This window comes from Salmo salar, chromosome ssa13, assembly GCF_905237065.1.
Source record: "Salmo salar chromosome ssa13, Ssal_v3.1, whole genome shotgun sequence".
NCBI classification, from domain to species: Eukaryota; Metazoa; Chordata; class Actinopteri; order Salmoniformes; family Salmonidae; genus Salmo; species Salmo salar.
This window is the reverse complement of record NC_059454.1, coordinates 10,126,029-10,145,125: the sequence shown is the minus strand read 5'-3', so window position 1 is coordinate 10,145,125 and position 19,097 is coordinate 10,126,029. Positions and strand designations below refer to the sequence as shown.

The 19,097-nt window shown below is 41.9% G+C and overlaps 32 non-coding genes across 32 annotated transcripts; all 32 read right to left on the bottom strand.

The window, feature by feature from the left end:
• Nucleotides 1-444: 444 nt before the first annotated feature.
• trnah-gug (transfer RNA histidin (anticodon GUG)) lies at nt 445-516 on the bottom strand. The gene has a single exon. It is a non-coding gene; the product is annotated as a tRNA-His (tRNA).
• Nucleotides 517-823: 307 nt separating this feature from the next.
• Nucleotides 824-897, bottom strand: trnat-agu (transfer RNA threonine (anticodon AGU)). Its single transcript has one exon. It is a non-coding gene; the product is annotated as a tRNA-Thr (tRNA).
• Nucleotides 898-1,427: 530 nt separating this feature from the next.
• On the bottom strand, nt 1,428-1,499 carry trnah-gug (transfer RNA histidin (anticodon GUG)). The gene has a single exon. It is a non-coding gene; the product is annotated as a tRNA-His (tRNA).
• A 307-nt stretch (nt 1,500-1,806) lies between these two features.
• Nucleotides 1,807-1,880, bottom strand: trnat-agu (transfer RNA threonine (anticodon AGU)). Its single transcript has one exon. It is a non-coding gene; the product is annotated as a tRNA-Thr (tRNA).
• Nucleotides 1,881-2,410: 530 nt separating this feature from the next.
• On the bottom strand, nt 2,411-2,482 carry trnah-gug (transfer RNA histidin (anticodon GUG)). Its single transcript has one exon. It is a non-coding gene; the product is annotated as a tRNA-His (tRNA).
• A 307-nt stretch (nt 2,483-2,789) lies between these two features.
• On the bottom strand, nt 2,790-2,863 carry trnat-agu (transfer RNA threonine (anticodon AGU)). Its single transcript has one exon. It is a non-coding gene; the product is annotated as a tRNA-Thr (tRNA).
• A 530-nt stretch (nt 2,864-3,393) lies between these two features.
• trnah-gug (transfer RNA histidin (anticodon GUG)) lies at nt 3,394-3,465 on the bottom strand. The gene has a single exon. It is a non-coding gene; the product is annotated as a tRNA-His (tRNA).
• A 307-nt stretch (nt 3,466-3,772) lies between these two features.
• trnat-agu (transfer RNA threonine (anticodon AGU)) lies at nt 3,773-3,846 on the bottom strand. Its single transcript has one exon. It is a non-coding gene; the product is annotated as a tRNA-Thr (tRNA).
• A 909-nt stretch (nt 3,847-4,755) lies between these two features.
• On the bottom strand, nt 4,756-4,829 carry trnat-agu (transfer RNA threonine (anticodon AGU)). The gene has a single exon. It is a non-coding gene; the product is annotated as a tRNA-Thr (tRNA).
• A 530-nt stretch (nt 4,830-5,359) lies between these two features.
• trnah-gug (transfer RNA histidin (anticodon GUG)) lies at nt 5,360-5,431 on the bottom strand. The gene has a single exon. It is a non-coding gene; the product is annotated as a tRNA-His (tRNA).
• A 307-nt stretch (nt 5,432-5,738) lies between these two features.
• Nucleotides 5,739-5,812, bottom strand: trnat-agu (transfer RNA threonine (anticodon AGU)). Its single transcript has one exon. It is a non-coding gene; the product is annotated as a tRNA-Thr (tRNA).
• A 530-nt stretch (nt 5,813-6,342) lies between these two features.
• On the bottom strand, nt 6,343-6,414 carry trnah-gug (transfer RNA histidin (anticodon GUG)). The gene has a single exon. It is a non-coding gene; the product is annotated as a tRNA-His (tRNA).
• A 307-nt stretch (nt 6,415-6,721) lies between these two features.
• On the bottom strand, nt 6,722-6,795 carry trnat-agu (transfer RNA threonine (anticodon AGU)). The gene has a single exon. It is a non-coding gene; the product is annotated as a tRNA-Thr (tRNA).
• A 530-nt stretch (nt 6,796-7,325) lies between these two features.
• On the bottom strand, nt 7,326-7,397 carry trnah-gug (transfer RNA histidin (anticodon GUG)). The gene has a single exon. It is a non-coding gene; the product is annotated as a tRNA-His (tRNA).
• A 307-nt stretch (nt 7,398-7,704) lies between these two features.
• Nucleotides 7,705-7,778, bottom strand: trnat-agu (transfer RNA threonine (anticodon AGU)). Its single transcript has one exon. It is a non-coding gene; the product is annotated as a tRNA-Thr (tRNA).
• Nucleotides 7,779-8,687: 909 nt separating this feature from the next.
• Nucleotides 8,688-8,761, bottom strand: trnat-agu (transfer RNA threonine (anticodon AGU)). Its single transcript has one exon. It is a non-coding gene; the product is annotated as a tRNA-Thr (tRNA).
• A 530-nt stretch (nt 8,762-9,291) lies between these two features.
• On the bottom strand, nt 9,292-9,363 carry trnah-gug (transfer RNA histidin (anticodon GUG)). The gene has a single exon. It is a non-coding gene; the product is annotated as a tRNA-His (tRNA).
• Nucleotides 9,364-9,670: 307 nt separating this feature from the next.
• trnat-agu (transfer RNA threonine (anticodon AGU)) lies at nt 9,671-9,744 on the bottom strand. The gene has a single exon. It is a non-coding gene; the product is annotated as a tRNA-Thr (tRNA).
• A 530-nt stretch (nt 9,745-10,274) lies between these two features.
• trnah-gug (transfer RNA histidin (anticodon GUG)) lies at nt 10,275-10,346 on the bottom strand. Its single transcript has one exon. It is a non-coding gene; the product is annotated as a tRNA-His (tRNA).
• Nucleotides 10,347-10,653: 307 nt separating this feature from the next.
• trnat-agu (transfer RNA threonine (anticodon AGU)) lies at nt 10,654-10,727 on the bottom strand. Its single transcript has one exon. It is a non-coding gene; the product is annotated as a tRNA-Thr (tRNA).
• Nucleotides 10,728-11,257: 530 nt separating this feature from the next.
• Nucleotides 11,258-11,329, bottom strand: trnah-gug (transfer RNA histidin (anticodon GUG)). The gene has a single exon. It is a non-coding gene; the product is annotated as a tRNA-His (tRNA).
• Nucleotides 11,330-11,636: 307 nt separating this feature from the next.
• trnat-agu (transfer RNA threonine (anticodon AGU)) lies at nt 11,637-11,710 on the bottom strand. Its single transcript has one exon. It is a non-coding gene; the product is annotated as a tRNA-Thr (tRNA).
• Nucleotides 11,711-12,619: 909 nt separating this feature from the next.
• On the bottom strand, nt 12,620-12,693 carry trnat-agu (transfer RNA threonine (anticodon AGU)). Its single transcript has one exon. It is a non-coding gene; the product is annotated as a tRNA-Thr (tRNA).
• Nucleotides 12,694-13,223: 530 nt separating this feature from the next.
• trnah-gug (transfer RNA histidin (anticodon GUG)) lies at nt 13,224-13,295 on the bottom strand. Its single transcript has one exon. It is a non-coding gene; the product is annotated as a tRNA-His (tRNA).
• Nucleotides 13,296-13,602: 307 nt separating this feature from the next.
• On the bottom strand, nt 13,603-13,676 carry trnat-agu (transfer RNA threonine (anticodon AGU)). Its single transcript has one exon. It is a non-coding gene; the product is annotated as a tRNA-Thr (tRNA).
• A 530-nt stretch (nt 13,677-14,206) lies between these two features.
• On the bottom strand, nt 14,207-14,278 carry trnah-gug (transfer RNA histidin (anticodon GUG)). The gene has a single exon. It is a non-coding gene; the product is annotated as a tRNA-His (tRNA).
• Nucleotides 14,279-14,585: 307 nt separating this feature from the next.
• trnat-agu (transfer RNA threonine (anticodon AGU)) lies at nt 14,586-14,659 on the bottom strand. Its single transcript has one exon. It is a non-coding gene; the product is annotated as a tRNA-Thr (tRNA).
• Nucleotides 14,660-15,189: 530 nt separating this feature from the next.
• On the bottom strand, nt 15,190-15,261 carry trnah-gug (transfer RNA histidin (anticodon GUG)). Its single transcript has one exon. It is a non-coding gene; the product is annotated as a tRNA-His (tRNA).
• A 306-nt stretch (nt 15,262-15,567) lies between these two features.
• On the bottom strand, nt 15,568-15,641 carry trnat-agu (transfer RNA threonine (anticodon AGU)). Its single transcript has one exon. It is a non-coding gene; the product is annotated as a tRNA-Thr (tRNA).
• A 905-nt stretch (nt 15,642-16,546) lies between these two features.
• On the bottom strand, nt 16,547-16,620 carry trnat-agu (transfer RNA threonine (anticodon AGU)). Its single transcript has one exon. It is a non-coding gene; the product is annotated as a tRNA-Thr (tRNA).
• A 905-nt stretch (nt 16,621-17,525) lies between these two features.
• On the bottom strand, nt 17,526-17,599 carry trnat-agu (transfer RNA threonine (anticodon AGU)). Its single transcript has one exon. It is a non-coding gene; the product is annotated as a tRNA-Thr (tRNA).
• Nucleotides 17,600-18,508: 909 nt separating this feature from the next.
• On the bottom strand, nt 18,509-18,582 carry trnat-agu (transfer RNA threonine (anticodon AGU)). The gene has a single exon. It is a non-coding gene; the product is annotated as a tRNA-Thr (tRNA).
• Between the last annotated feature and the right edge of the window lie 515 nt (nt 18,583-19,097).

Genomic DNA, 19,097 nt, shown 5'->3' with positions numbered 1-19,097 from the left:
CTTGCAAAATCACATCACAAAACAGATGTTATTTACTAATTTTGGAATCGATATGGATACCTACAATTGTCTAGCAACAGGGTTTCTTATGCTATGTTTTGGGACCCAAAGTGGGCCTGAGTATGTGAGAGGTGGGCAGCGAGATATCAGTAAACTTTTGAAGTCACATACTATTTCTTCTTAATTTGGGTCATTCGAGGACAGTACATTTTTCATTTGGGTCTCGAGCTGAATAAACTCAAGATCCTCTGACATGGATTCTTAAACTACGGTTTGGGACCCAAAGTTGGCATTAACATGTGATAGGTGTGTCACGAGATATGAGTAAACATTCAGAATCATACACTATTTCTTCATCATTTTGGTCGTTTCGGGGAGTTTCTTAGCTCACAGAGTAAGTTTCAACTCAATCAAAATTACAACCCTTTCGAAATGGCAATGAAGTGCCGTGACCCGGATTCGAACCGGGGTTGCTGCGGCCACAACGCAGAGTACTAACCACTATACGATCACGGCAAGCTAACAGAGATTGCTTGTAGAGCCTACTCATGCTCTGACAGAGAGTTGTACAAGCTGGCTAAACTCTTTTCATTTAGCGCTCGAAATGAATAAACTGAAGAACCAGTTGAACTTCAGACAGTTGGTACGTTGTAATTCATTCAAAAAGCTCTCTTTTTCCGTGAATTTGGAATATCTCAATTGCACCCTCCTCAAGTTTTCTCTCCTCTCAACACTCATAATTCTGTTAACCAATTGGTTGAGAATAGCAGAGTGCCCTCCACTCTGAGCTTTTCCATCAATGTGTTCAATGAACTGCTTGAAAAGGCTCTGCTGAGATTCGAACTCAGGATCTCCTGTTTACTAGACAGGCGCTTTAACCAACTAAGCCACAGCGCCCATAGACATCACGTCTGATGCAGGTAAGGTCACCGCCACACGTATTTAAGTCAAACCAGTCTCGTTCATTTAACCCATATCTCTGTCTTGCAAAATCACATCACAAAACAGATGTTATTTACTAATTTTGGAATCGATATGGATACCTACAATTGTCTAGCAACAGGGTTTCTTATGCTATGTTTTGGGACCCAAAGTGGGCCTGAGTATGTGAGAGGTGGGCAGCGAGATATCAGTAAACTTTTGAAGTCACATACTATTTCTTCTTAATTTGGGTCATTCGAGGACAGTACATTTTTCATTTGGGTCTCGAGCTGAATAAACTCAAGATCCTCTGACATGGATTCTTAAACTACGGTTTGGGACCCAAAGTTGGCATTAACATGTGATAGGTGTGTCACGAGATATGAGTAAACATTCAGAATCATACACTATTTCTTCATCATTTTGGTCGTTTCGGGGAGTTTCTTAGCTCACAGAGTAAGTTTCAACTCAATCAAAATTACAACCCTTTCGAAATGGCAATGAAGTGCCGTGACCCGGATTCGAACCGGGGTTGCTGCGGCCACAACGCAGAGTACTAACCACTATACGATCACGGCAAGCTAACAGAGATTGCTTGTAGAGCCTACTCATGCTCTGACAGAGAGTTGTACAAGCTGGCTAAACTCTTTTCATTTAGCGCTCGAAATGAATAAACTGAAGAACCAGTTGAACTTCAGACAGTTGGTACGTTGTAATTCATTCAAAAAGCTCTCTTTTTCCGTGAATTTGGAATATCTCAATTGCACCCTCCTCAAGTTTTCTCTCCTCTCAACACTCATAATTCTGTTAACCAATTGGTTGAGAATAGCTGAGTGCCCTCCACTCTGAGCTTTTCCATCAATGTGTTCAATGAACTGCTTGAAAAGGCTCTGCTGAGATTCGAACTCAGGATCTCCTGTTTACTAGACAGGCGCTTTAACCAACTAAGCCACAGCGCCCATAGACATCACGTCTGATGCAGGTAAGGTCACCGCCACACGTATTTAAGTCAAACCAGTCTCGTTCATTTAACCCATATCTCTGTCTTGCAAAATCACATCACAAAACAGATGTTATTTACTAATTTTGGAATCGATATGGATACCTACAATTGTCTAGCAACAGGGTTTCTTATGCTATGTTTTGGGACCCAAAGTGGGCCTGAGTATGTGAGAGGTGGGCAGCGAGATATCAGTAAACTTTTGAAGTCACATACTATTTCTTCTTAATTTGGGTCATTCGAGGACAGTACATTTTTCATTTGGGTCTCGAGCTGAATAAACTCAAGATCCTCTGACATGGATTCTTAAACTACGGTTTGGGACCCAAAGTTGGCATTAACATGTGATAGGTGTGTCACGAGATATGAGTAAACATTCAGAATCATACACTATTTCTTCATCATTTTGGTCGTTTCGGGGAGTTTCTTAGCTCACAGAGTAAGTTTCAACTCAATCAAAATTACAACCCTTTCGAAATGGCAATGAAGTGCCGTGACCCGGATTCGAACCGAGGTTGCTGCGGCCACAACGCAGAGTACTAACCACTATACGATCACGGCAAGCTAACAGAGATCGCTTGTAGAGTCTACTCATGCTCTGACAGAGAGTTGTACAAGCTGGCTAAACTCTTTTCATTTAGCGCTCGAAATGAATAAACTGAAGAACCAGTTGAACTTCAGACAGTTGGTACGTTGTAATTCATTCAAAAAGCTCTCTTTTTCCGTGAATTTGGAATATCTCAATTGCACCCTCCTCAAGTTTTCTCTCCTCTCAACACTCCTAATTCTGTTAACCCATTGGTTGAGAATAGCAGAGTGCCCTCCACTCTGAGCTTTTCCATCAATGTGTTCAATGAACTGCTTGAAAAGGCTCTGCTGAGATTCGAACTCAGGATCTCCTGTTTACTAGACAGGCGCTTTAACCAACTAAGCCACAGCGCCCGTAGACATCACGTCTGATGCAGGTAAGGTCACCGCCACACGTATTTAAGTCAAACCAGTCTCGTTCATTTAACCCATATCTCTGTCTTGCAAAATCACATCACAAAACAGATGTTATTTACTAATTTTGGAATCGATATGGATACCTACAATTGTCTAGCAACAGGGTTTCTTATGCTATGTTTTGGGACCCAAAGTGGGCCTGAGTATGTGAGAGGTGGGCAGCGAGATATCAGTAAACTTTTGAAGTCACATACTATTTCTTCTTAATTTGGGTCATTCGAGGACAGTACATTTTTCATTTGGGTCTCGAGCTGAATAAACTCAAGATCCTCTGACATGGATTCTTAAACTACGGTTTGGGACCCAAAGTTGGCATTAACATGTGATAGGTGTGTCACGAGATATGAGTAAACATTCAGAATCATACACTATTTCTTCATCATTTTGGTCGTTTCGGGGAGTTTCTTAGCTCACAGAGTAAGTTTCAACTCAATCAAAATTACAACCCTTTCGAAATGGCAATGAAGTGCCGTGACCCGGATTCGAACCGGGGTTGCTGCGGCCACAACGCAGAGTACTAACCACTATACGATCACGGCAAGCTAACAGAGATTGCTTGTAGAGCCTACTCATGCTCTGACAGAGAGTTGTACAAGCTGGCTAAACTCTTTTCATTTAGCGCTCGAAATGAATAAACTGAAGAACCAGTTGAACTTCAGACAGTTGGTACGTTGTAATTCATTCAAAAAGCTCTCTTTTTCCGTGAATTTGGAATATCTCAATTGCACCCTCCTCAAGTTTTCTCTCCTCTCAACACTCCTAATTCTGTTAACCCATTGGTTGAGAATAGCAGAGTGCCCTCCACTCTGAGCTTTTCCATCAATGTGTTCAATGAACTGCTTGAAAAGGCTCTGCTGAGATTCGAACTCAGGATCTCCTGTTTACTAGACAGGCGCTTTAACCAACTAAGCCACAGCGCCCGTAGACATCACGTCTGATGCAGGTAAGGTCACCGCCACACGTATTTAAGTCAAACCAGTCTCGTTCATTTAACCCATATCTCTGTCTTGCAAAATCACATCACAAAACAGATGTTATTTACTAATTTTGGAATCGATATGGATACCTACAATTGTCTAGCAACAGGGTTTCTTATGCTATGTTTTGGGACCCAAAGTGGGCCTGAGTATGTGAGAGGTGGGCAGCGAGATATCAGTAAACTTTTGAAGTCACATACTATTTCTTCTTAATTTGGGTCATTCGAGGACAGTACATTTTTCATTTGGGTCTCGAGCTGAATAAACTCAAGATCCTCTGACATGGATTCTTAAACTACGGTTTGGGACCCAAAGTTGGCATTAACATGTGATAGGTGTGTCACGAGATATGAGTAAACATTCAGAATCATACACTATTTCTTCATCATTTTGGTCGTTTCGGGGAGTTTCTTAGCTCACAGAGTAAGTTTCAACTCAATCAAAATTACAACCCTTTCGAAATGGCAATGAAGTGCCGTGACCCGGATTCGAACCGGGGTTGCTACGGCCACAACGCAGAGTACTAACCACTATACGATCACGGCAAGCTAACAGAGATTGCTTGTAGAGCCTACTCATGCTCTGACAGAGAGTTGTACAAGCTGGCTAAACTCTTTTCATTTAGCGCTCGAAATGAATAAACTGAAGAACCAGTTGAACTTCAGACAGTTGGTACGTTGTAATTCATTCAAAAAGCTCTCTTTTTCCGTGAATTTGGAATATCTCAATTGCACCCTCCTCAAGTTTTCTCTCCTCTCAACACTCCTAATTCTGTTAACCCATTGGTTGAGAATAGCAGAGTGCCCTCCACTCTGAGCTTTTCCATCAATGTGTTCAATGAACTGCTTGAAAAGGCTCTGCTGAGATTCGAACTCAGGATCTCCTGTTTACTAGACAGGCGCTTTAACCAACTAAGCCACAGCGCCCATAGACATCACGTCTGATGCAGGTAAGGTCACCGCCACACGTATTTAAGTCAAACCAGTCTCGTTCATTTAACCCATATCTCTGTCTTGCAAAATCACATCACAAAACAGATGTTATTTACTAATTTTGGAATCGATATGGATACCTACAATTGTCTAGCAACAGGGTTTCTTATGCTATGTTTTGGGACCCAAAGTGGGCCTGAGTATGTGAGAGGTGGGCAGCGAGATATCAGTAAACTTTTGAAGTCACATACTATTTCTTCTTAATTTGGGTCATTCGAGGACAGTACATTTTTCATTTGGGTCTCGAGCTGAATAAACTCAAGATCCTCTGACATGGATTCTTAAACTACGGTTTGGGACCCAAAGTTGGCATTAACATGTGATAGGTGTGTCACGAGATATGAGTAAACATTCAGAATCATACACTATTTCTTCATCATTTTGGTCGTTTCGGGGAGTTTCTTAGCTCACAGAGTAAGTTTCAACTCAATCAAAATTACAACCCTTTCGAAATGGCAATGAAGTGCCGTGACCCGGATTCGAACCGGGGTTGCTGCGGCCACAACGCAGAGTACTAACCACTATACGATCACGGCAAGCTAACAGAGATTGCTTGTAGAGCCTACTCATGCTCTGACAGAGAGTTGTACAAGCTGGCTAAACTCTTTTCATTTAGCGCTCGAAATGAATAAACTGAAGAACCAGTTGAACTTCAGACAGTTGGTACGTTGTAATTCATTCAAAAAGCTCTCTTTTTCCGTGAATTTGGAATATCTCAATTGCACCCTCCTCAAGTTTTCTCTCCTCTCAACACTCATAATTCTGTTAACCAATTGGTTGAGAATAGCAGAGTGCCCTCCACTCTGAGCTTTTCCATCAATGTGTTCAATGAACTGCTTGAAAAGGCTCTGCTGAGATTCGAACTCAGGATCTCCTGTTTACTAGACAGGCGCTTTAACCAACTAAGCCACAGCGCCCATAGACATCACGTCTGATGCAGGTAAGGTCACCGCCACACGTATTTAAGTCAAACCAGTCTCGTTCATTTAACCCATATCTCTGTCTTGCAAAATCACATCACAAAACAGATGTTATTTACTAATTTTGGAATCGATATGGATACCTACAATTGTCTAGCAACAGGGTTTCTTATGCTATGTTTTGGGACCCAAAGTGGGCCTGAGTATGTGAGAGGTGGGCAGCGAGATATCAGTAAACTTTTGAAGTCACATACTATTTCTTCTTAATTTGGGTCATTCGAGGACAGTACATTTTTCATTTGGGTCTCGAGCTGAATAAACTCAAGATCCTCTGACATGGATTCTTAAACTACGGTTTGGGACCCAAAGTTGGCATTAACATGTGATAGGTGTGTCACGAGATATGAGTAAACATTCAGAATCATACACTATTTCTTCATCATTTTGGTCGTTTCGGGGAGTTTCTTAGCTCACAGAGTAAGTTTCAACTCAATCAAAATTACAACCCTTTCGAAATGGCAATGAAGTGCCGTGACCCGGATTCGAACCGGGGTTGCTGCGGCCACAACGCAGAGTACTAACCACTATACGATCACGGCAAGCTAACAGAGATTGCTTGTAGAGCCTACTCATGCTCTGACAGAGAGGTGTACAAGCTGGCTAAACTCTTTTCATTTAGCGCTCGAAATGAATAAACTGAAGAACCAGTTGAACTTCAGACAGTTGGTACGTTGTAATTCATTCAAAAAGCTCTCTTTTTCCGTGAATTTGGAATATCTCAATTGCACCCTCCTCAAGTTTTCTCTCCTCTCAACACTCCTAATTCTGTTAACCCATTGGTTGAGAATAGCAGAGTGCCCTCCACTCTGAGCTTTTCCATCAATGTGTTCAATGAACTGCTCGAAAAGGCTCTGCTGAGATTCGAACTCAGGATCTCCTGTTTACTAGACAGGCGCTTTAACCAACTAAGCCACAGCGCCCATAGACATCACGTCTGATGCAGGTAAGGTCACCGCCACACGTATTTAAGTCAAACCAGTCTCGTTCATTTAACCCATATCTCTGTCTTGCAAAATCACATCACAAAACAGATGTTATTTACTAATTTTGGAATCGATATGGATACCTACAATTGTCTAGCAACAGGGTTTCTTATGCTATGTTTTGGGACCCAAAGTGGGCCTGAGTATGTGAGAGGTGGGCAGCGAGATATCAGTAAACTTTTGAAGTCACATACTATTTCTTCTTAATTTGGGTCATTCGAGGACAGTACATTTTTCATTTGGGTCTCGAGCTGAATAAACTCAAGATCCTCTGACATGGATTCTTAAACTACGGTTTGGGACCCAAAGTTGGCATTAACATGTGATAGGTGTGTCACGAGATATGAGTAAACATTCAGAATCATACACTATTTCTTCATCATTTTGGTCGTTTCGGGGAGTTTCTTAGCTCACAGAGTAAGTTTCAACTCAATCAAAATTACAACCCTTTCGAAATGGCAATGAAGTGCCGTGACCCGGATTCGAACCGGGGTTGCTGCGGCCACAACGCAGAGTACTAACCACTATACGATCACGGCAAGCTAACAGAGACTGCTTCTAGAGCCTACTCATGCTCTGACAGAGAGGTGTACAAGCTGGCTAAACTCTTTTCATTTAGCGCTCGAAATGAATAAACTGAAGAACCAGTTGAACTTCAGACAGTTGGTACGTTGTAATTCATTCAAAAAGCTCTCTTTTTCCATGAATTTGGAATATCTCAATTGCACCCTCCTCAAGTTTTCTCTCCTCTCAACACTCCTAATTCTGTTAACCAATTGGTTGAGAATAGCTGAGTGCCCTCCACTCTGACCTTTTCCATCAATGTGTTCAATGAACTGCTTGAAAAGGCTCTGCTGAGATTCGAACTCAGGATCTCCTGTTTACTAGACAGGCGCTTTAACCAACTAAGCCACAGCGCCCTTAGACATCACGTCTGATCCAGGTAAGGTCACCGCCACACGTGTTTAAGTCAAACCAGTCTCGTTCATTTAACCCATATCTCTGTCTTGCAAAATCACATCACAAAACAGATGTTATTTACTAATTTTGGAATCGATATGGATACCTACAATTGTCTAGCAACAGGGTTTCTTATGCTATGTTTTGGGACCCAAAGTGGGCCTGAGTATGTGAGAGGTGGGCAGCGAGATATCAGTAAACTTTTGAAGTCACATGCTATTTCTTCTTAATTTGGGTCATTCGAGGACAGTACATTTTTCATTTGGGTCTCGAGCTGAATAAACTCAAGATCCTCTGACATGGATTCTTAAACTACGGTTTGGGACCCAAAGTTGGCATTAACATGTGATAGGTGTGTCACGAGATATGAGTAAACATTCAGAATCATACACTATTTCTTCATCATTTTGGTCGATTCGGGGATTTTCTTAGCTCACAGAGTAAGTTTCAACTCAATCAAAATTACAACCCTTTCGAAATGGCAATGAAGTGCCGTGACCCAGATTCGAACCGAGGTTGCTGCGGCCACAACGCAGAGTACTAACCACTATACGATCACGGCAAGCTAACAGAGATTGCTTGTAGAGCCTACTCATGCTCTGACAGAGAGTTGTACAAGCTGGCTAAACTCTTTTCATTTAGCGCTCGAAATGAATAAACTGAAGAACCAGTTGAACTTCAGACAGTTGGTACGTTGTAATTCATTCAAAAAGCTCTCTTTTTCCATGAATTTGGAATATCTCAATTGCTCCCTCCTCAAGTTTTCTCTCCTCTCAACACTCCTAATTCTGTTAACCCATTGGTTGAGAATAGCAGAGTGCCCTCCACTCTGAGCTTTTCCATCAATGTGTTCAATGAACTGCTTGAAAAGGCTCTGCTGAGATTCGAACTCAGGCTCTCCTGTTTACTAGACAGGCGCTTTAACCAACTAAGCCACAGCGCCCATAGACATCACGTCTGATGCAGGTAAGGTCACCGCCACACGTATTTAAGTCAAACCAGTCTCGTTCATTTAACCCATATCTCTGTCTTGCAAAATCACATCACAAAACAGATGTTATTTACTAATTTTGGAATCGATATGGATACCTACAATTGTCTAGCAACAGGGTTTCTTATGCTATGTTTTGGGACCCAAAGTGGGCCTGAGTATGTGAGAGGTGGGCAGCGAGATATCAGTAAACTTTTGAAGTCACATACTATTTCTTCTTAATTTGGGTCATTCGAGGACAGTACATTTTTCATTTGGGTCTCGAGCTGAATAAACTCAAGATCCTCTGACATGGATTCTTAAACTACGGTTTGGGACCCAAAGTTGGCATTAACATGTGATAGGTGTGTCACGAGATATGAGTAAACATTCAGAATCATACACTATTTCTTCATCATTTTGGTCGTTTCGGGGAGTTTCTAAGCTCACAGAGTAAGTTTCAACTCAATCAAAATTACAACCCTTTCGAAATAGCAATGAAGTGCCGTGACCCGGATTCGAACCGGGGTTGCTGCGGCCACAACGCAGAGTACTAACCACTATACGATCACGGCAAGCTAACAGAGATTGCTTGTAGAGCCTACTCATGCTCTGACAGAGAGTTGTACAAGCTGGCTAAACTCTTTTCATTTAGCGCTCGAAATGAATAAACTGAAGAACCAGTTGAACTTCAGACAGTTGGTACGTTGTAATTCATTCAAAAAGCTCTCTTTTTCCGTGAATTTGGAATATCTCAATTGCACCCTCCTCAAGTTTTCTCTCCTCTCAACACTCATAATTCTGTTAACCAATTGGTTGAGAATAGCTGAGTGCCCTCCACTCTGACCTTTTCCATCAATGTGTTCAATGAACTGCTTGAAAAGGCTCTGCTGAGATTCGAACTCAGGATCTCCTGTTTACTAGACAGGCGCTTTAACCAACTAAGCCACAGCGCCCATAGACATCACGTCTGATGCAGGTAAGGTCACCGCCACACGTATTTAAGTCAAACCAGTCTCGTTCATTTAACCCATATCTCTGTCTTGCAAAATCACATCACAAAACAGATGTTATTTACTAATTTTGGAATCGATATGGATACCTACAATTGTCTAGCAACAGGGTTTCTTATGCTATGTTTTGGGACCCAAAGTGGGCCTGAGTATGTGAGAGGTGGGCAGCGAGATATCAGTAAACTTTTGAAGTCACATACTATTTCTTCTTAATTTGGGTCATTCGAGGACAGTACATTTTTCATTTGGGTCTCGAGCTGAATAAACTCAAGATCCTCTGACATGGATTCTTAAACTACGGTTTGGGACCCAAAGTTGGCATTAACATGTGATAGGTGTGTCACGAGATATGAGTAAACATTCAGAATCATACACTATTTCTTCATCATTTTGGTCGTTTCGGGGAGTTTCTTAGCTCACAGAGTAAGTTTCAACTCAATCAAAATTACAACCCTTTCGAAATGGCAATGAAGTGCCGTGACCCGGATTCGAACCGGGGTTGCTGCGGCCACAACGCAGAGTACTAACCACTATACGATCACGGCAAGCTAACAGAGATTGCTTGTAGAGCCTACTCATGCTCTGACAGAGAGTTGTACAAGCTGGCTAAACTCTTTTCATTTAGCGCTCGAAATGAATAAACTGAAGAACCAGTTGAACTTCAGACAGTTGGTACGTTGTAATTCATTCAAAAAGCTCTCTTTTTCCGTGAATTTGGAATATCTCAATTGCACCCTCCTCAAGTTTTCTCTCCTCTCAAAACTCCTAATTCTGTTAACCCATTGGTTGAGAATAGCAGAGTGCCCTCCACTCTGAGCTTTTCCATCAATGTGTTCAATGAACTGCTTGAAAAGGCTCTGCTGAGATTCGAACTCAGGATCTCCTGTTTACTAGACAGGCGCTTTAACCAACTAAGCCACAGAGCCCATAGACATCACGTCTGATGCAGGTAAGGTCACCGCCACACGTATTTAAGTCAAACCAGTCTCGTTCATTTAACCCATATCTCTGTCTTGCAAAATCACATCACAAAACAGATGTTATTTACTAATTTTGGAATCGATATGGATACCTACAATTGTCTAGCAACAGGGTTTCTTATGCTATGTTTTGGGACCCAAAGTGGGCCTGAGTATGTGAGAGGTGGGCAGCGAGATATCAGTAAACTTTTGAAGTCACATACTATTTCTTCTTAATTTGGGTCATTCGAGGACAGTACATTTTTCATTTGGGTCTCGAGCTGAATAAACTCAAGATCCTCTGACATGGATTCTTAAACTACGGTTTGGGACCCAAAGTTGGCATTAACATGTGATAGGTGTGTCACGAGATATGAGTAAACATTCAGAATCATACACTATTTCTTCATCATTTTGGTCGTTTCGGGGAGTTTCTTAGCTCACAGAGTAAGTTTCAACTCAATCAAAATTACAACCCTTTCGAAATGGCAATGAAGTGCCGTGACCCGGATTCGAACCGGGGTTGCTGCGGCCACAACGCAGAGTACTAACCACTATACGATCACGGCAAGCTAACAGAGATTGCTTGTAGAGCCTACTCATGCTCTGACAGAGAGTTGTACAAGCTGGCTAAACTCTTTTCATTTAGCGCTCGAAATGAATAAACTGAAGAACCAGTTGAACTTCAGACAGTTGGTACGTTGTAATTCATTCAAAAAGCTCTCTTTTTCCGTGAATTTGGAATATCTCAATTGCTCCCTCCTCAAGTTTTCTCTCCTCTCAACACTCCTAATTCTGTTAACCCATTGGTTGAGAATAGCAGAGTGCCCTCCACTCTGACCTTTTCCATTAATGTGTTCTATGAACTGCTTGAAAAGGCTCTGCTGAGATTCAAACTCAGGATCTCCTGTTTACTAGACAGGCGCTTTAACCAACTAAGCCACAGCGCCCATAGACCTCATGTCTGATGCAGGAAAGGTCACCGCCACACGTATTTAAGTCAAACCAGTCTCGTTCATTTAACCCATATCTCTGTCTTGCAAAATCACATCACAAAACAGATGTTATTTACTAATTTTGGAATCGATATGGATACCTACAATTGTCTAGCAACAGGGTTTCTTATGCTATGTTTTGGGACCCAAAGTGGGCCTGAGTATGTGAGAGGTGGGCAGCGAGATATCAGTAAACTTTTGAAGTCACATACTATTTCTTCTTAATTTGGGTCATTCGAGGACAGTACATTTTTCATTTGGGTCTCGAGCTGAATAAACTCAAGATCCTCTGACATGGATTCTTAAACTACGGTTTGTGACCCAAAGTTGGCATTAACATGTGATAGGTGTGTCACGAGATATGAGTAAACATTCAGAATCATACACTATTTCTTCATCATTTTGGTCGATTCGGGGATTTTCTTAGCTCACAGAGTAAGTTTCAACTCAATCAAAATTACAACCCTTTCGAAATGGCAATGAAGTGCCGTGACCCAGATTCGAACCGAGGTTGCTGCGGCCACAACGCAGAGTACTAACCACTATACGATCACGGCAAGCTAACAGAGATTGCTTGTAGAGCCTACTCATGCTCTGACAGAGAGTTGTACAAGCTGGCTAAACTCTTTTCATTTAGCGCTCGAAATGAATAAACTGAAGAACCAGTTGAACTTCAGAGTGTTGGTACGTTGTAATTCATTCAAAAAGCTCTCTTTTTCCGTGAATTTGGAATATCTCAATTGCACCCTCCTCAAGTTTTCTCTCCTCTCAACACTCATAATTCTGTTAACCAATTGGTTGAGAATAGCTGAGTGCCCTCCACTCTGACCTTTTCCATCAATGTGTTCAATGAACTGCTTGAAAAGGCTCTGCTGAGATTCGAACTCAGGATCTCCTGTTTACTAGACAGGCGCTTTAACCAACTAAGCCACAGCGCCCATAGACATCATGTCTGATGCAGGTAAGGTCACCGCCACACGTATTTAAGTCAAACCAGTCTCGTTCATTTAACCCATATCTCTGTCTTGCAAAATCACATCACAAAACAGATGTTATTTACTAATTTTGGAATCGATATGGATACCTACAATTGTCTAGCAACAGGGTTTCTTATGCTATGTTTTGGGACCCAAAGTGGGCCTGAGTATGTGAGAGGTGGGCAGCGAGATATCAGTAAACTTTTGAAGTCACATACTATTTCTTCTTAATTTGGGTCATTCGAGGACAGTACATTTTTCATTTGGGTCTCGAGCTGAATAAACTCAAGATCCTCTGACATGGATTCTTAAACTACGGTTTGGGACCCAAAGTTGGCATTAACATGTGATAGGTGTGTCACGAGATATGAGTAAACATTCAGAATCATACACTATTTCTTCATCATTTTGGTCGTTTCGGGGAGTTTCTTAGCTCACAGAGTAAGTTTCAACTCAATCAAAATTACAACCCTTTCGAAATGGCAATGAAGTGCCGTGACCCGGATTCGAACCGGGGTTGCTGCGGCCACAACGCAGAGTACTAACCACTATACGATCACGGCAAGCTAACAGAGATTGCTTGTAGAGCCTACTCATGCTCTGACAGAGAGTTGTACAAGCTGGCTAAACTCTTTTCATTTAGCGCTCGAAATGAATAAACTGAAGAACCAGTTGAACTTCAGACAGTTGGTACGTTGTAATTCATTCAAAAAGCTCTCTTTTTCCGTGAATTTGGAATATCTCAATTGCACCCTCCTCAAGTTTTCTCTCCTCTCAACACTCATAATTCTGTTAACCAATTGGTTGAGAATAGCTGAGTGCCCTCCACTCTGACCTTTTCCATCAATGTGTTCAATGAACTGCTTGAAAAGGCTCTGCTGAGATTCGAACTCAGGATCTCCTGTTTACTAGACAGGCGCTTTAACCAACTAAGCCACAGCGCCCATAGACATCACGTCTGATGCAGGTAAGGTCACCGCCACACGTATTTAAGTCAAACCAGTCTCGTTCATTTAACCCATATCTCTGTCTTGCAAAATCACATCACAAAACAGATGTTATTTACTAATTTTGGAATCGATATGGATACCTACAATTGTCTAGCAACAGGGTTTCTTATGCTATGTTTTGGGACCCAAAGTGGGCCTGAGTATGTGAGAGGTGGGCAGCGAGATATCAGTAAACTTTTGAAGTCACATACTATTTCTTCTTAATTTGGGTCATTCGAGGACAGTACATTTTTCATTTGGGTCTCGAGCTGAATAAACTCAAGATCCTCTGACATGGATTCTTAAACTACGGTTTGGGACCCAAAGTTGGCATTAACATGTGATAGGTGTGTCACGAGATATGAGTAAACATTCAGAATCATACACTATTTCTTCATCATTTTGGTCGTTTCGGGGAGTTTCTTAGCTCACAGAGTAAGTTTCAACTCAATCAAAATTACAACCCTTTCGAAATGGCAATGAAGTGCCGTGACCCGGATTCGAACCGGGGTTGCTGCGGCCACAACGCAGAGTACTAACCACTATACGATCACGGCAAGCTAACAGAGATTGCTTGTAGAGCCTACTCATGCTCTGACAGAGAGTTGTACAAGCTGGCTAAACTCTTTTCATTTAGCGCTCGAAATGAATAAACTGAAGAACCAGTTGAACTTCAGACAGTTGGTACGTTGTAATTCATTCAAAAAGCTCTCTTTTTCCGTGAATTTGGAATATCTCAATTGCACCCTCCTCAAGTTTTCTCTCCTCTCAACACTCATAATTCTGTTAACCAATTGGTTGAGAATAGCTGAGTGCCCTCCACTCTGACCTTTTCCATCAATGTGTTCAATGAACTGCTTGAAAAGGCTCTGCTGAGATTCAAACTCAGGATCTCCTGTTTACTAGACAGGCGCTTTAACCAACTAAGCCACAGCGCCCATAGACATCACGTCTGATGCAGGTAAGGTCACCGCCACACGTATTTAAGTCAAACCAGTCTCGTTCATTTAACCCATATCTCTGTCTTGCAAAATCACATCACAAAACAGATGTTATTTACTAATTTTGGAATCGATATGGATACCTACAATTGTCTAGCAACAGGGTTTCTTATGCTATGTTTTGGGACCCAAAGTGGGCCTGAGTATGTGAGAGGTGGGCAGCGAGATATCAGTAAACTTTTGAAGTCACATACTATTTCTTCTTAATTTGGGTCATTTTAGGACAGTACATTTTTCATTTGGGTCTCGAGCTGAATAAACTCAAGATCCTCTGACATGGATTCTTAAACTACGGTTTGGGACCCAAAGTTGGCATTAACATGTGATAGGTGTGTCACGAGATATGAGTAAACATTCAGAATCATACACTATTTCTTCATCATTTTGGTCGTTTCGGGGAGTTTCTTAGCTCACAGAGTAAGTTTCAACTCAATCAAAATTACAACCCTTTCGAAATGGCAATGAAGTGCCGTGACCCGGATTCGAACCGGGGTTGCTGCGGCCACAACGCAGAGTACTAACCACTATACGATCACGGCAAGCTAACAGAGATTGCTTGTAGAGCCTACTCATGCTCTGACAGAGAGTTGTACAAGCTGGCTAAACTCTTTTCATTTAGCGCTCGAAATGAATAAACTGAAGAACCAGTTGAACTTCAGACAGTTGGTACGTTGTAATTCATTCAAGAGTTCTCTTTTTCCGTGAATTTGGAATATCTCAATTGCACCCTCCTCAAGTTTTCTCTCCTCTCAACACTCATAATTTTGTTAACCCATTGGTTGAGAAAAGCAGAGTGCCCTCCACTCTGACCTTTTCCATCAATGTGTTCAATGAACTGCTTGAAAGGGCTCTGCTAAGATTCGAACTCAGGATCTCCTGTTTACTAGACAGGCGCTTTAACCAACTAAGCCACAGCGCCCATAGACATCACGTCTGATGCAGGTGAGGTCACCGCCACACGTATTTAAGTCAAACCAGTCTCGTTCATTTAACCCATATCTCTGTCTTGCAAAATCACATCACAAAACAGATGTTATTTACTGATTTTGGAATCGATATGGACACCTTCAATTGTCTAGCAACAGGGTTTCTTATGCTATGTTTTGGGACCCAAAGTGGGCCTGAGTATGTGAGAGGTGGGCAGCGAGATATCAGTAAACATTTGTAGTCACATACGTTTTTCTTCTTAATTTGGGTCATTCGAGGACAGTACATTTTTCATTTGGGTCTCGAGCTGAATAAACTCAAGATCCTCTGACATGGATTCTTAAACTTCGGTTTGGGACCCAAAGTGGGCATTAACATGTGATAGGTGTGTCACGAGATATGAGTAAACATTCAGAATCATACACTATTTCTTCATCATTTTGGTCGTTTCGGGGAGTTTCTTAGCTCAGAGAGTAAGTTTCAACTCAATCAAAATTACAACCCTTTCGAAATAGCAATGAAGTGCCGTGACCCGGATTCGATCCGGGGTTGCTTCAGACACAACGCAGAGTACCAACCACTATACGATCACGGCAAGCTAACAGAGATTGCTTGTAGAGCCTACTCATGCTCTGACAGAGAGTTGTACAAGCTGGCTAAACTCTTTTCATTTAGCGCTCGAAATGAATAAACTGAAGAACCAGTTGAACTTCAGACAGTTGGTACGTTGTAATTCATTCAAAAAGCTCTCTTTCTCCGTGAATTTGGAATATCTCAATTGCACCCTCCTCAAGTCTCCTCTCAACACTCCTAATTCTGTTAACCAATTGGTTGAGAAAAGGAGAGTGCCCTCCACTCTGGCCTTTTCCATCAATGTGTTCAATGAACTGCTTTAAAAGGCTCTGCTGAGATTCGAACTCAGGATCTCCTGTTTACTAGACAGGCGCTTTAACCAACTAAGCCACAGCGCCCATAGACATCACGTCTGATGCAGGTAAGGTCACCGCCACACGTATTTAAGTCAAACCAGTCTCGTTCATTTAACCCATATCTCTGTCTTGCAAAATCACATCACAAAACAGATGTTATTTACTAATTTTGGAATCGATATGGACACCTTCAATTGTCTAGCAACAGGGTTTCTTATGCTATGTTTTGGGACCCAAAGTGGGCCTGAGTATGTGAGAGGTGGGCAGCGAGATATCAGTAAACATTTGTAGTCACATACGTTTTTCTTCTTAATTTGGGTCATTCGAGGACAGTGCATTTTTCATTTGGGTCTCGAGCTGAATAAACTCAAGATCCTCTGACATGGATTCTTAAACTTCGGTTTGGGACCCAAAGTGGGCATTAACATGTGATAGGTGTGTCACGAGATATGAGTAAACATTCAGAATCATACACTATTTCTTCATCATTTTGGTCGTTTCGGGCAGTTTCTTAGCTCAGAGAGTAAGTTTCAACTCAATCAAAATTATAACCCTTTCGAAATAGCAATGAAGTGCCGTGACCCGGATTCGATCCGGGGTTGCTTCAGACACAACGCAGAGTACCAACCACTATACGATCACGGCAAGCTAACAGAGATTGCTTGTAGAGCCTACTCATGCTCTGACAGAGAGTTGTACAAGCTGGCTAAACTCTTTTCATTTAGCGCTCGAAATGAATAAACTGAAGAACCAGTTGAACTTCAGACAGTTGGTACGTTGTAATTCATTCAAAAAGCTCTCTTTTTCCGTGAATTTGGAATATCTCAATTGCACCCTCCTCAAGTCTCCTCTCAACACTCCTAATTCTGTTAACCAATTGGTTGAGAAAAGGAGAGTGCCCTCCACTCTGACCTTTTCCATCAATGTGTTCAATGAACTGCTTTAAAAGGCTCTGCTGAGATTCGAACTCAGGATCTCCTGTTTACTAGACAGGTGCTTTAAACAACTAAGCCACAGCGCCCATAGACATCACGTCTGATGCAGGTAAGGTCACCGCCACACGTATTTAAGTCAAACCAGTCTCGTTCATTTAACCCATATCTCTGTCTTGCAAAATCACATCACAAAACAGATGTTATTTACTAATTTTGGAATCGATATGGACACCTACAATTGTCTAGCAACAGGGTTTCTTATGCTATGTTTTGGGACCCAAAGTGGGCCTGAGTATGTGAGAGGTGGGCAGTGAGATATCAGTAAACATTTGTAGTCACATACGTTTTTCTTCTTAATTTGGGTCATTCGAGGACAGTACATTTTTCATTTGGGTCTCGAGCTGAATAAACTCAAGATCCTCTGACATGGATTCTTAAACTACGGTTTGGGACCCAAAGTGGGCATTAACATGTGATAGGTGTGTCACGAGATATGAGTAAACATTCAGAATCATACACTATTTCTTCATCATTTTAGTCGTTTCGGGGAGTTTCTTAGCTCAGAGAGTAAGTTTCAACTCAATCAAAATTACAACCCTTACAAAATAGCAATGAAGTGCCGTGACCCGGATTCGATCCGGGGTTGCTGCAGCCACAACGCAGAGTACCAACCACTATACGATCACAGCAAGCTAACAGAGATTGCTTGTAGAGCCTACTCATGCTCTGACAGAGAGTTGTACAAGCTGGCTAAACTCTTTTCATTTAGCGCTCGAAATGAATAAACTGAAGAACCAGTTGAACTTCAGACAGTTGGTACGTTGTAATTCATTCAAAAAGTTCTCTTTTTCCGTGAATTTGGAATATCTCAATTGCACCCTCCTCAAGTTTTCTCTCCTCTCAACACTCATAATTCTGTTAACCATTGGTTGAGAAAAGCAGAGTGCCCTCCACTCTGACCTTTTCCATCTATGTGTTCAATGAACTGCTTGAAAAGGCTCTGCTGAGATTCAAACTCAGGATCTCCTGTTTACTAGACAGGCGCTTTAACCAACTAAGCCACAGCGCCCATTGACATCATTTCTGATGCAGGTAAGGTCACTGCCACACGTATTTAAATCAAACCAGTCTCATTCCTTTAACCCAAAGCGCTGTCTTGCAAAATCACATCACAAAACAGTTGTTATTTACTAATATTGAAATCACAACACAAAACAGTTGTTATTTACTAATATTGAAATCACAACACAAAACAGTTGTTATTTACTAATATTGGTCCTCAGATCCTCAAAAGGTTCTACAACTGCACCATCGAGAGCTGGTTGAATAACTGCCTGGTATGGTAATTGCTCGGCCTCCGACCGCAAGGCACTACAGAGGGTAGTGCGTACGGCCCAGTACATCACTGGGGCCAAGCTTCCTGCCGTTCAGGACCTCTATACCAGGCAGTGTCAGAGAAAAGCCCTAAAATTTGTCAAAGATTCCAGCCACCCTAGTCATAGACTGTTCTCTCTGCTACCGCACAGCAAGCGGTACCGGAGCGCCAACTCTAGGTCCAAGAGGCTTCTAAACAGCTTCTACCCC